Source organism: Schistocerca cancellata, unplaced genomic scaffold (assembly GCF_023864275.1).
Source record: "Schistocerca cancellata isolate TAMUIC-IGC-003103 unplaced genomic scaffold, iqSchCanc2.1 HiC_scaffold_1168, whole genome shotgun sequence".
Taxonomy (NCBI): Eukaryota; Metazoa; Arthropoda; class Insecta; order Orthoptera; family Acrididae; genus Schistocerca; species Schistocerca cancellata.
Window position 1 is genome coordinate 880,656 of NW_026047167.1, and position 14,230 is coordinate 894,885.

The following is a 14,230-nucleotide window of genomic DNA, read 5'->3' on the forward strand; positions in this document are numbered from 1 at the left end:
TCAGTCGTATGCCTTTTCTAGATCTATAAAGCATAGATACAATTACCTGTGAAAGGGTCCTGTAGCCACCTTTCATTAGTCCGGTAGCCCAATTTCACAAGTATTTCTCTTTCTTTTCCTTGTTTCTCTTTTCTCTTTACTCTCATAGTGGCGTGATTGAATGAATGTGGTTGTGTGTCACGTTGCTAGACGGTGGCGTAGTCTGCTGCAGAAAGTCTGCGATAGTCGTACAGATTCAGCAGCACTGGAACAGAATAGCCAACTCTCGTAGTGGTCAAGTAGGCAAAGAGGTTTGCGCTACTTGTGAGAAATCCACCTGCGTTAGGTTGGTGGCGGAAATGGCACCTTTGGGCTTTCCGGTGCAAGCGGAGCGTGGAGGAGGCTGGAGAGGAAAAAGGGGGCAGTCTGCCGCCGGTACAGGAAGCGTCCACAGCTGTGCTCCAGTCGAAGAAGGGTGAGTTAGACTGACCGCGTGGCGCGTTGTTACTTGGCGAGGGGAGAGCTGTTAGCTTTTGGTCTCGCTTTTCAAATCTGGAAGATTGGTTTGCCTTGTCGCAGCAAGGAATGCAAAACTTTGGCAGATTTTTCTTTTAGCCAATTTCTGTAGCAGACTTGGATCCGCCGGAAGAGCGCCACACAAAGGTGTCGATAAGAAGTGAGCACTCGCTTCTGTATGAGTGTCTGTTTGCCTTCAGCTGTGCCTGCATAAGCTTTCACCTTTCTAAATATTTAGAGCTTTGCCTTCTCGTAAATTTTCCTTGCTTTATGTGTCTTTCGTCCGTGAGGAGACAACCACGTGGTAGAACATTATACTTGTTGGGCTACCGGCATCTCTAACTGTCCAATCGCATGTTTGTTTTACATAATGTTAACATGATTGTGTGATGTGATATTATTGGAATTTGGCACTATACCTAGAAATTGTGTCTCCACAAACCACGTGTTATCAGGAATCGTGTACATGCCTCACACCCTTATCTTAAGAACAAATGATTTTATCTAAAATTTTCTCTTGTGTTCCGAGATTACGTTTTTGCACCTAAGCCACTCACCTCGTAGCTTTCCCGTTAGCACATCCAATGCGTTTCCTTATGCACAGGTCCAGTGATTAGTCTCCCCTTGTATTTCATAACAAATTCTTTAGATTAAGTCTTATTTTCAGGTGTGTTGCTGGGAGCTGATCTTATGCAGTGTTCATGCATTTTCTATTTTATCTTAAATGTTTGATTGTCGTGAAGAGTGCACGGGCAATACTATTAATTACATCGTATCCGCTATGAGCGACTTCACAACATATGCATTTTTGTGAGTTTTTGGTCTGTGATCAAATTAATTTATTTTCCGACTCGACCAAACCTTCGATTAGTAGTATGGTTAGAGTCGGTCGCGACCCTAATCTTCTCAAGTTAACTTCACAAACAATAAGCATTTACATTCCCAATAATAACGTAATAACCCGTAGTAACCGGTTTGTTACACATGGCGACCCTGCCAGGATTTCGGTAAACCAGAGATCTTCTGATGCGCAGTGAGGATTTGTTATTTTCGGTTGGATGTGCTAATTGGTATATTGTCTTTCTGTGATACAGAATTTACGTCAATTTATGATATAGGTGTGCATTTTCTTACATGTTTTATCTTCTATATTTATTACTGTATAGACATTGTGATTTAGTATCAATTGTGTTACAAGTGTGGGTTGATTCTTGTCCTGTGCGTGTATCGGTGTCATATAGTAAATTTTGGGTGCTTTGTGGGGACTTTGAGTCCATTAGGAGACTTTGGCATTATTCTTGTTGTATTTTGGAGTAACTATCCTTATGATGGAGACGCGTAGCTGTTCAGAGAGCCGCGATCGGAAAAACCTGCCAGACAATAACCCTGAGCAAGGACGAGGTCAAAACGTCGAGTCCGACCATGAACGAAACGCGGAAAACGCAAGTACAAGTGTTGTCCATCCTGAGCCTGCTGTAGTGATTTCGAATCATTCGATAGATGCAAATTCATTACAGACTATGCTACGACAATTACTAGACAGTAATAGGAGACATCTCGAGGAAGTGAATAAAAAACAAGCGGAAGAAAATAGGAGACATATCGAGGAATTGAATAAAAAACAAGCAGAAGAAAATAGGAGGCTTATCGAAGAAGCAAATAAAAGATTGACTAGTGAAATAGTACATGGTATTGGGGAGAAACTGGCTATCACTGACCAACGCATCTCCGCCTTAGAAGAGGGGCAGCAAGTCATTAGTAAGCAGGTGATGAAGCAAGAAGAAAGGTTCGCTGGGAATATAGGTATGCTAGCAGTACAATGCCAGAGTGAACAAGCGGCTCTTGAGTCCTGAGTAGGACAAAATTCCGCCAGGGATCTCCGCACGTTAGCAGAACAATGCCAGAGTGACCACGCGGCTCTTGTGTCCCGAATAGAGGACACTGCGGCTAAGTGCCCGGTCCACCTTAGCGCGCAGGTAGAAACCCTCAGCCAGGCGATAATAGCTCTCGATCGAGAGCAAGGGCTTACGCAAACAAAACAAGACACAGCCCACCGAGAGATGCGAGAAGAAATAGCCAGGATCTCAGACGCAGTGGCGCGTAAGTCTGACAATAATAGGGAAACGATTACCTCGTCATCAGCGGATGCAGACGAAATACGGTCGATAACGAAATGTCCGCGTGGACAGTGTGAAATAAAAATACAACAAAGAGGGGTTACCGAGGGAATATGTGAGCGCATTGCCCGTTTAGAACTTCACCTAAAAGGGTTAACGGCCCATGAAGTTGAAAGAAATGAACGAAAGGGCCATTATTCCGACGATGATTCCGGGAACGATGGCGAATTTGATCATCGTCATGATCACGGATCTCGTACCAGGTGGGAACGGATCCCCTCAGGAACGTTCGCCAAGGGAAACTCACGAATTTGACTATAATCATTTTCTGACAGTGAGGAAGTTTGAAGTCTTCCGCAACTCGGCTACGGGGATTCACCTGCGGGCCTGGTTACAGCAGTTCGAGTTCTCTCTTCCTCCTACGTGGACCAGTGCGCACAAGATGGAGTATATGTGCGGCTACCTCGAAGGTGAGCCAGCGGCGCGGATGAAGTCAATTGCACGCAATAGCTACACTGTTGGGGAGTTTCGACAACACTTCCTGTCGATCTATTGGTCAGTGGTAGCGCAAAGTCGTGTAAAACACGGACTCATTACGCTACCAGAGTTAAACAGGTCAAAATTCTCCAGCCCTGTTCAGATGTTCGAGCACATGCTGCAGGCGAATGAACATCTTGACGATCCTTATGGACCTGCGGAAATTATTCGTATTTGCCTTGGAAAGTTTTCAATGCAGTTGTGGCACGCTATCCTTGCAGGGTGATGTAAGGATGACGTAGAGGGGTTTCGCAATTTCCTTTTAGAGCTTGAGTGCGATGCGAATGGCAGCACGCAGAATTACGGTCAGAGCGCCTACGAGCAGCGGCCGCGCGAGCGAAGCCGCAGCCGTAGACACAGGTGGCAATACAGACGTAACGGGTAGCCTGTGAGTTACAGGGCGCGCGAGCGGTGGCAGCGTCGCGACTCCTCACGGAACGCGGGCAGAACAAACGATGCCAATGGTCATCATTCGCCGAGAGTAAATCAGAGACACCCCGGGGAGTTTAGAAGATACGGTAATGAGCAGAGAGTTAGGCGCAATTATAGTGGACCTAGGAACGGTAGTCGTGACCGACCCCAGAATAATTATCGAACAAGTAACAACAGGGGTGCCGTAAAAAGTACGGGTAGTCCGCCAGTGGGCGTTGAAATTCGTCCTGCAAACCCGCGGCACAATCCGACAAATGCCTCTAATCAAAGGGATCAATGACTGGTCGCTGGCTCGGTTGGCGTCAAACTTTATGAGGACCGTTGTTATTGATGATATTGATGTGCATTTGATAGAGGAAGACGTTATTATAGAAGATTTGTTGAGGGAGGGCCACAGTATTGGTGCGCCCGCGGTAAACCCAGTCGCTTCTGTTTCGTAAAATTACAGTGCATATTTTCCAATGTTTGATTCACTCTGGTGTGATTAAAATTAACGTGTATATTTTCTATGAATTGTAAAGGGTCCCCCAATATATTCATAGTTATTTCTTCTTCTGAGCAGAAAAGAGTTGTATTGTGCAGCTTCATAACGTATGAATGTGAATGATTATGAGGCTCAGATGAAGCGTTTCCTATTACAGTAAGATGGCTTTTGTTTTTGGATGACTAAAGAGGTATCGGGCGTATTGACGTGGCGAGTCATTGGAAGTAAGGTAATTCTTGATGATAGATTACAGTTGTAATGTTCTTATTCCCCTTAGGTGAGCATGATTCAGTGAGATTTTTCAAATGTACTGCGATGTTGATGAAGTGACTTGGTGACTTGTAGGCGAAGGATTTGTATACGAATGGAGATTAATAGTGTTTGATTTTCAGAGTTGCCATCTTATAAGATATTTGGAAAGTGTAACTTGCCGCCACATACTACTAGGTACGGTTGAGGGCACCAGAATGTGAAACCCCAGAAGACGTATATGGAAACAGCTTATTAACTCAAGCAACTTGATATTTAATAGAGAATCAGTGCGACTACCTCCAAGCTGAAATAACATGACGGTAGGTGAGGACCCCTGGGGACATGTGGCGAGTAATTGTGTAATCATTATGAGTATCTTATGACAGTAGTAAGTTGGATACTCATGACCCTGGACAATGGCTTTCTTTTGACAGTCTTTTTTTATGTACTTATAGGACGAAGTTTTTATGTGTTTGCTAATAGGATAGGATGATTTTTATTTCCATTTTTATGCCCACTGACCTTTTGCATTAGTCTGATGAATAGATGTTGAAACATTTACCATTCCAGATGTGACTTGAATGAACCTTCTGTGTCTCATTAATCATAACTTTTATAATGCAATGTCCATAGAAAAGAAGTCTCGGAAATTTTTCACAGATCAGCAAACGTGTGCTGCTAACCTTGGAGGAGCAGTCAATGAACAACGATATGGGTATTGGTGTTGAAAGGAATATTTTGTTTATATGTGGGAATTGTAGTCGGGCTATATGGTGATGGTGACTAGTACGAGCGGGTAGATTGTGTGTGAGAGCGTAGTTAGGAGTAGGTAGAGCTTTGTGTCTGTAGTTAGCAGCGGCGCCAAATCCTATCCAAATCCTGACCAAACCTTGTACAAGATCTACCCTGAATGATTGACAGCAGATGTAATGCTGGAACTATATTTTATAAAAACAATTTTTTGTTTGTTTGAATATTGGTTATGTAATTTTCCTCATTATTTTTTTTAATTGGTATTGTTAACAAGGCCCTTCTTGTCAAGTTAATTTTGGGTAATATTCCACGTATTGATCAGGAGTAAGAAACTCCGCTGATTTTGTGGTAATCTGTACACATGATATTTTGTAACGATCTCTGTGAGCGCAGTTCTTAAGTGGGTGCAAGGCCGCCTAGGGAGCCTCCGCATCAGAAAGCACAGGGCTTGGTCCACCGGCAGGCGTTGCAGAACGCTGCTATCAACGGCGAGGCAGTGGTGCGGTCACAGCTGTTTCTCCATCAGAGGGGAGGGGATGCTGGTCTTCCACCAAGCCCAGGCTCACACGGGGGCCCGCGGGCGTGTCACCACGGCAGCGCCAGCTGATGGCCGGCGTTCCACTCCATGCGCTAGTCATCTGACAAGCGAAAGGGAAAGTATGACGCACGCCAGGCGAGGCCGCCGATCCCTGAGCGCCGCTAGTCCAGACGGCCGCTGCGGTGAGGTACCGCCCACTGCCCGGAGGGACGCGGGTCCCACCACTGACGCATCAGCTGAGACGGTGCAAAGAGGCGATAAGCGGGTCTCAAGCCCGACACCCGCACGAGTTTACGTCGACTTCAGTGCGACGGAGAAGAGCACGTGTCTCTCCATTGACACGACAGGAGACAGGGGCGTGTGTCGTAAAACACCTTCCTCCGCAACACACGGACGACGACCGCCAAGCTGCCTTCTCGATGATGAGGCAGGGCCCACAGGCGACGATGTCTTGCAAATCTGCAACGCCGAACCATCCCACAGTATGGACGCAGAGGGTGGAAACGGGCACGAGGCAACGTCGCGGGGTGCTGCCTAGGACTAACAACCTGGGTTACAACGGACGTTACAATCAACGCCGCTGCGAACTCCCCAGTTCAGTGTTGTGGTCCCGTAGTAGCTTATCCTCCAAGTCGCCTTTAGATGAGACGCCCACCCCAGCACCTAAAGAGAATACCCAGTGAAACAACCATGTGACGAAACTGAAAAATGACAGCGTGTCAACGAGTTGATTTTTTGGATTCCCAATAATTTACATTCCCAATAATAACGTAATAACCCTTAGTAACCGGTTTGTTACACCTGTTCCACTCATAACACTTCTCCATTATTTGCCGTAAGCTAAAAATCTGGTCCTGACAACTTCTAAGAGGCCTAAACCCACACTGATTTTCATCCAATTGGTCGTCAACTAATACTCGCACTTTCCTTTCAACAATACCTGAGAAGATTTCACCTACAACGCTGATTAAAGAGATGCCTCTGTAGTTGTTACAATCTTTTCTGTTTCCATGTTTAAAGATTGGTGTGATTACTGATTTTGTCCAGTCTGATGGAACCTGTCCCGACTCCCATGCCATTTCAATTATCCTGTGTAGCCATTTAAGACCTGACATTCCACTGTATTTGATGAGTTCCGACTTAATTTCATCCACCCCAGCCGCTTTATTGCACTGCAATCTATTGACCATTTTTTCCACTTCCTCAAATGTGATCCTATTTCCATCGTCATTCCTATCCCATTCTACCTCGAAATCTGAAACATTACTGATCGCATTTTCACCTACATTGAGCAACTCTTCAGAATATTCCCTCCATCTGCCCAAGGCATCCACAGGATTCACCAGCAGTTTTCCTGACCTGTCCAAAATACTTGTCATTTCCTTCTTACCTCCCTTTCGAAGACTGCTAATTACACTCCAGAATGGTTTTCCAGCAGCTTGACCCACAGTCTCCAACCTGTTTCCAAAGTCTTCCCACGATTTCTTCTTCGATGCTGCAATTAACTGTTTGGCTTTGTTTCTTTCTTCAACATAACTTTCTCTATCTACCTGGGTTCTGGTATGTAGCCATTTTTGATACGCCTTCTTTTTCCTTTTACAGGCTGCCTTGACTGTATCATTCCATCAAGCTGTTTGCTTCATCCTACTTTTACACACTACTGTTCCAAGACATTCTTTAGCCACTTCTAGTACTGTGTCCCTGTACCTTGTCCATTCCTTTTCCAATGACTGTAATTGACTACATTCAACTAACTGGTACCTTTCTGAGATCGCTGTTATGTACTTGTGCCTGATTTCCTTATCCTGAAGTTTCTCCACTCTTATCCTCCTACATATGGGCCTGACCTCCTGCACTTTCTTCCTCACAATCCCAATTTCACTGCAGATTAAATAATGATCAGTGTCATCAAAGAATCCCCTGAATACACGTGTGTCCCTGACAGCCTTCCTGAATTCCTGATCTGTTATTATATAGTCAATGACAGATCTGGTTCCCCTGCCTTCCCAAGTATACCGGTGAATGTTCTTATGTTTAAAAAAGGAGTTTGTGATTACTAAGCCCATACTGGCACAGAAATCCAAGAGTTGTTTCCCGTTCCTGTTGGCCTCCATATCCTCTCCAAATTTACCTGTAACCTTTCCATACCCTTCTGTTCGATTTCCAATCCTGGCGTTAAAATCACCCATGAGCACAATACTGTCCTTATCCTTTACTCTAACAACTACATCACTGAGTGCCTCATAAAAACTGTCCATCTTATCTTGATCTGTCCCTTCACAATGCGAATATACTGACACAATCCTAATTTTCTTGCTAGACACTGTCAAATCTATCCACATCAGTCGTTCGTTTACATACCTTATTGCAACTACGCTGGGTTCCATTTCTTTCCTGATGTAAAGCCCTACACCCCATTATGCTATTCCTGCTTTGACTCCTGACAGGTAGACCTTGTATTCTCCCACTTCCTCTTCTTTCTCACCCCTTACCCGAATGTCACTAACAGCTAAAACGTCCAGCCCCATCTTACTTGCAGCCTCTGCCAGCTCTACCTTCTTCCCAGAGTAGCTCTCATTGATATTAATAGCTCCCCATCTCATTACCATTTGTTTGCCAAGTCGTATCTTAGGAGTCCCTGGTATGTCAGTTAGAGGTGGGACTCCGTCACCTCCAAAGGTCCGAGGCATTTTGCTCTGATTATTGCCAGCATCATATTTAAAGTACCAGGGAAGCAGGTTGCTAGCCTTACTTGCCCCAAGTCCCATTGGGTTTTACCCCTAGCGGCCGAGGGGCTTAACGGTGGATTTGGTAGTCTTTGCCGTATGAGCACAAAGGTGACCACGACTCAGAATATGTCCAAGATGCCCAGCCTTATTCCAAAGTAACTGGTATCCCGACTGTCGGGACCACTTACTTGGCCACTCATACGTTGCCCGTGGTTCATGAACTAGGACATGACTACAGGAACCCACACTATGAACCACCTAAAAAGCATTTATCCATATTTCTCCACATTCAATACTTATATTATAATTAAAACTACGTGTATTTTGGTGAACAATGACAACAATGCTGCATGCACGGGTTAAAGAACACATCTAATTGCTACTACTGTATGAATGTAATTTGTGCGTGTTATACATTTACACTGAAAGTAGTCCTGTTAATTACTTCAATAATTAACTCAGTCTGAGGGAGAATGTGCTAATGAAGTTTGCCAGGAAGTCTTTGAAAACGACAAAACAGTACGAATCGGCAGGTATGCTCCGAAATACGTTAGCGCCTATTGTTCTGCAGCGGTGTACAGCTCCAAATTCGGTTTGTAATCATAAATTTATTCTTTTGTCGTCTCGCCGCCTCCCGCAGACGTTTCTCGCGCTTGTGCTGTCATATGGACCGCGAACCCGAGCGGCAGTCGAGCAATGTCGTGACAAGTCGGGACGGAAGGGGGGACAGGCGCGAATGGACCGCGCAAATTACGCAAATATCTGGAAGCGCGGCGTGTGTCAGGCCGGTGAGAAAGCTTCCGTCGGTCCAGCAGGACACTGCAACACCCCGCGCAGTCCCCCCGCCGCGCCCGGCCGCGCGCAAGCCCTGCGCCGGATAACATGAACAAGGCGCGTCGCCAGCGAGTGTCGGAGGCCACACGCACCAAACGAATGACAGGCGGTGCACCGAGCAGCCGTGTTGTGCGCCTCACCTACGTCCGGCAAACTGTTAGGAAGATTGTGACCAAGGGATGTCCCCAGGGCTCTGTCCTGGGACCTCTTTTTTGGGACATTAACATGGAGCCGTTACTCGAAGATCTAAAGAACTGTGACGATGTGCTAGAGGTCATAGCTTACGCAGACGACCTCCTCCTGCTGGTCGGCGGCAGAAGCCGTGAGGATTTAGAACCGAAAGTGGAAAGAGCAGTAACTGTACTAACATCATGGTGCCACAAAAGTAAAATGACAATAGCGCCCAACAAGTCTACATACCTGCTTCTCAAAGGCCAACTGGTCAGGAATCCCACGGTGAGAATCAACGGCACACCAGTTCTTCGGCGCCGTGAGGCCCGATACCTGGGTGTAATCATCGATGAGAGGTGGAGCTTTGCATCGCATATTGATACCGTATCCCAAAAGTCACTGGTTTTACTAAATAATCTTATTGGAATTGGACACAAGAGGTTTCACCTACCACCCAACTTAATAAAACTATACCACAATAGTATTTTGACCTCCATAGTAGGATACGGATCAGGAATCTGGGCTCACAGACTCACGAGGGTCATGCCTGCCATGGCCGTAAGAAGAGTGCAGCGGAATATGCTTTTACGTTCAGCAGGGGCTTACAGGACTACACCGGGAGGGGCTCTGTTAGTATTAATGGGGATTTGTCCATTAGACATAAAAATTCGAGAGCAAGCCGCCTGGTACTGGGCAAAAAAGGAAAATAGGGACAAAATCAGGGAAATTCTTGGGGTCTATGCGGGGGACAAGTATGCTATCAAAAAGAGGGGGATTGAACTTTGGCAACTTCAATGGAGTAATGAGGACACGGGACGCAGAACTTACGAACTGCTACCAGACATAGAGGAAAGGTTGAAATTTACATTTTTTACACCATCAAGAGGAATGCTGCACTTTCTTACAGGACATGGACCATATCCGACATACCTATGTCGGTTTGGGAAGCGGGCTACACCAGCGTGCGACTGTGGTGCTGTGCAAGGTACCCCAGAACATGTGGTGTATGAATGCCACCTCTTCGATGATGTGGCCCATGATCTACGACAACAGCTACCGAATAACGACACGTACCACATATTAAGGCATGAAAACACCTTCAACATATTAAATACTCTTACTGAGGCAATATCCAAGAAAGTCATTAAGGACTTTCTAAGGGACAACCACCAGTAACGACAAAAACCTTCACCGACTAAGACTCCGTGCACCCTTCCTGTACCGCCAAAGTAGGGATCTGGCCAGCCGTAATACGGCTGGAATCCGCCTTGCGTTGGACTAGGAGGGAGGGGGGTACAAAACACCGGATTTGACCGCACACCAATTACGACATGTAGTTAGATTAGATTAGATGTAGAAGATAGGATAACAACTAGAGTAGACTGCAGCGATACCAAGATAAAGGCCAGCCCAGTGCCAGGGGCACACCCACTGGGATTAGCTCAGTGGGTCGGGCCAACATCAGTAGGTTTATAGTAGCACTGGCACACCTGTAACGCTGCAGGTAGAATGTAGATCTTAGATTAAGTAGCTTAGAATCCCATAGCGGTAAGACTAGAGCATAACAAGAAGTACCTGTAGTGTAGTGTAGAATATAAGCTGCATTAATTGTATTGTATCTCTATCAAGACCCACTAATGTATTTAGGTAGTGGGTTACATATGTATAATGTAATGATTGTTAAATAAAGATTTTTTTTTTTAAAAAAAAAAAAAAAAAAAAAAACTGTTTCCATTGTGGGAGACATGGGCACTGGGCCAATGGATGTCCTGATCTCTTTTGAATACACCTCCGCATCAAATGTCTGGTTGTTGTTGTTGTACCAAACAGTAAATTTATGCAGTAGCTTAGCCCTGTAATGCATAAGTTATTTTAAGTTATGCACAATGTTCTGTATTTTACCGAACATAACTTGAACTGCTGTGATTTTATTTATTTTATTGTTTTGGTATACAGATGTAGTATTGTGATAAACTGAACTTTTAACTACATTTTTATGTGTTGTGGTATTTGCATTATTACTGCAGCAATAACTCGCTGATGTTATCGTAAATCCCGGCATATGAAAACTTAAAATGCATTGTTAAGTATCCCATATGATCACAAAAATTTTAGTTTGAACTTTATTAAATATCAGTCTTACACATCCCATCGCCTGTGATTAGGAACACTTTTTTATGAATAAAATTGTTTTGTCTGTTGGTAATAATTTGCAATAAATTTGTTTTGGACTATATTGTGTTAATTTAAAAAAAAAAATACACCGGTTCTCGTCCGATCACCGAAGTTAAGCAACATTGGGCCCGGTTAGTACTTGGATGGGTGACCGCCTGGGAACACCGGGTGCTGTTGGCTCTATCTCATTTTTTCATTTTTACGTCGCTACACCTGCCAGGCCTCTTTTCATACTAACTTTCAGGTGTTGACAAAGATGCTTCCACAAGCATTTTAAACTACTGTATCAAACGTAAGATACGAAATTACAGTAATGAACTCAGTTTGAGGAAGAATGCGCGAAAGAAGAGAGTGCTAGAACGCCTTGAAAACAACAACACACTACGAATCGACAGATGAGTTCTAAAATAAGTCAGGGCCTACTATTTTGTAGCAGTGCTAAATTCCACAATGTAAATAAACAAAAAAGAAATAAAATCTTCCGTTCCCGTCCGATCACCGAAGTGAAGCAACAACGTTAGTACTCAGATGGGTGAGCGCCTGGGAACTCTGGCTGTCTTCATTTTTCGCTTTTTAGTCGCCACTCCTGCCAGCTCTCTTCCCATACCACATTCTGTTGTGACAAAGAGACTTCCTTAGGCATTTTAAACGGCCGTAAGGTACGAAACTGCAGTAATTAACTCAGTTTGAAGGAGAATGTGTCAACCAAGTTTGCCAGGATGTCTTTGAAAACGACAAAACAGTACGAGTCGGGCGGTATGCTGCGAAATACGTTAGCGCCTGCCTATCGTTCTGCAGCGGCGTACAGCTCCAAGTTCGATTTGTAATCATAAATTTATTCTTTTGTCGTCTCGCCTCCTCCCACAGACGCTTCTCGCGCTTGTGCTGTCATATGGACCGCGACCCGAGCGGGCGGCAGTCGGGACAAGTAGGGACGGGAGGGGACAGGCGCGAATGCACCGCAAATATCTGGAAGCGCGGCGTGTGTCAGGTGAGAAAACTTGCGTCGGCAGCAGGGGCGCCCTCCAGCAGGACACTGCCACACCCCGCGCGGCTCCCCCGCCGCCCGACCGCGCCACGCGCAAGCCCCGCTCCGGATAACAGGAACAAGATCCGATCACCGAAGTTAAGCAACATCGGGCCCGGTTAGTACTTGGCTGGCTGCCCGCCTGTCAACACGTGTGCCGCTCGCCATTGTGCGTCGCACGTAGCAGAGGAATTCCTGGCCGCCCCGCCGTCGCCGGCCGGCCACGAGACCGACCCCGCACCGCGCCCGCCGCCCGAGGTGGACGCCGAGCGAGCTGCAGCTTCTTCGCCTTGGCGAGTATAGAACTTTGTACCTTTAACGTTTAAAAATCGGAAATCTTGGCGACGCTCAATCGTGAAGACACGATCCAGTGCACATTTGATAGGAATTTGGAGAAGCCGACTGCTTTCGACATCCACAATTGGTTAATTAATGACGTAAAAGTGCCGATAGGGGACATTCTCGGAATTCAGTTGGACTTTATTCTGTACGCTCTGTTTATAAAAATAGGAAATCCCCCAGAAATTGACAGACTGGTGAATACAAATGGGGGACCTTGGAAATTTAAACACAGAGATGGGTCACTAAGCAACGTTCACATGCAGCCTTCTGGCTACGTAACGTCAAAATCTACAATTTACCGTTCGAAGTAGCGGACGAGGAAGTCATTAAGCGCTGTAGGCTTTATGGGAATGTTTTTAGACTAACAAGAGAAAAATGGGGGAGTGCTTACCGAATACAGGTGGACTCGGGCGTCCGAACGGTATAAATGGACCTCAGAAAACATATCCCGCCTTTCATTAACGTTTGTGGGGACAGGGGTTTCGTTTCGTATACCGGACAGCCGTAGAACTGCTCCATCTGTCACGCTACAGGACATATGAGAAATGAATTCCCGCGAAAAAGACCACTACAGCTGCCCAGAGAAGATACGTACGCTGGGAGAGCACAGAATCTCGCTGCCGAATTTCCCCCGATTAGGGACGCGCCACAGCAGAGACAGCCGCAGGAGAAGGCGGGCAGCGGCAGCCCAGCCGGGGGGAGGCAACGGCGGCGAGGGTGAGCCGGTCCCTGCCCCCGCTGCGGGCCAGCCGGCAGGAAACGCAGGTAAAAGGCAGGTTAGCGACGCCAGCTCGGACGAGGCGGAGCAGCAAGGTCAGCCGATGACCGAGCGCGCGCCACAACAACAGGTGCGGGGGGAACTACGAGAGGAGCAGGCCACCGAAAATATGCAAATCGACGTGGAGCAGACGCGCGAGCAGTGGATAAAGGAGAAGAGTGACCACCTGAGAAAGGTTTCAAAGCTCAACCAAAACGACGATGTCATCGCAAAGTCCTCCACCAGGGGAAGCAGTGACAAACCGAAAAAAAAAAAAAAAAAATACAGATGACGAACAGACACAAACGACGAAAATGGTAAACAAACCCGCAAAGAAAAACAAGAAAAGACGCAGCTCCAACTCGTCACAGGACCGAAGAGAAAACAGCCAGAGATATGTCAACATGGACACAGACTACAGCACCGACTGATAAACTAAATGAGCAGGCAGGCAAATACAGCCTATAAAGTTGTTACAGTTAACATAAATAAAATGACCACACCTTTAAAAACTCGAGCCCCCGCTGACTTCCTACGCCATAGAAGAACGGACGTTGCACTATTGCAAGAAGTGGTTACGACTAAAA

General features: G+C 46.0%; 1 pseudogene; it reads left to right on the plus strand.

Annotated features, from left to right (window-relative positions):
- The first annotated feature begins 11,565 nt into the window (after nucleotides 1-11,565).
- LOC126160952 (5S ribosomal RNA) lies at nucleotides 11,566-11,697 on the plus strand (annotated as a pseudogene).
- The last annotated feature ends 2,533 nt before the right edge of the window (nucleotides 11,698-14,230 follow it).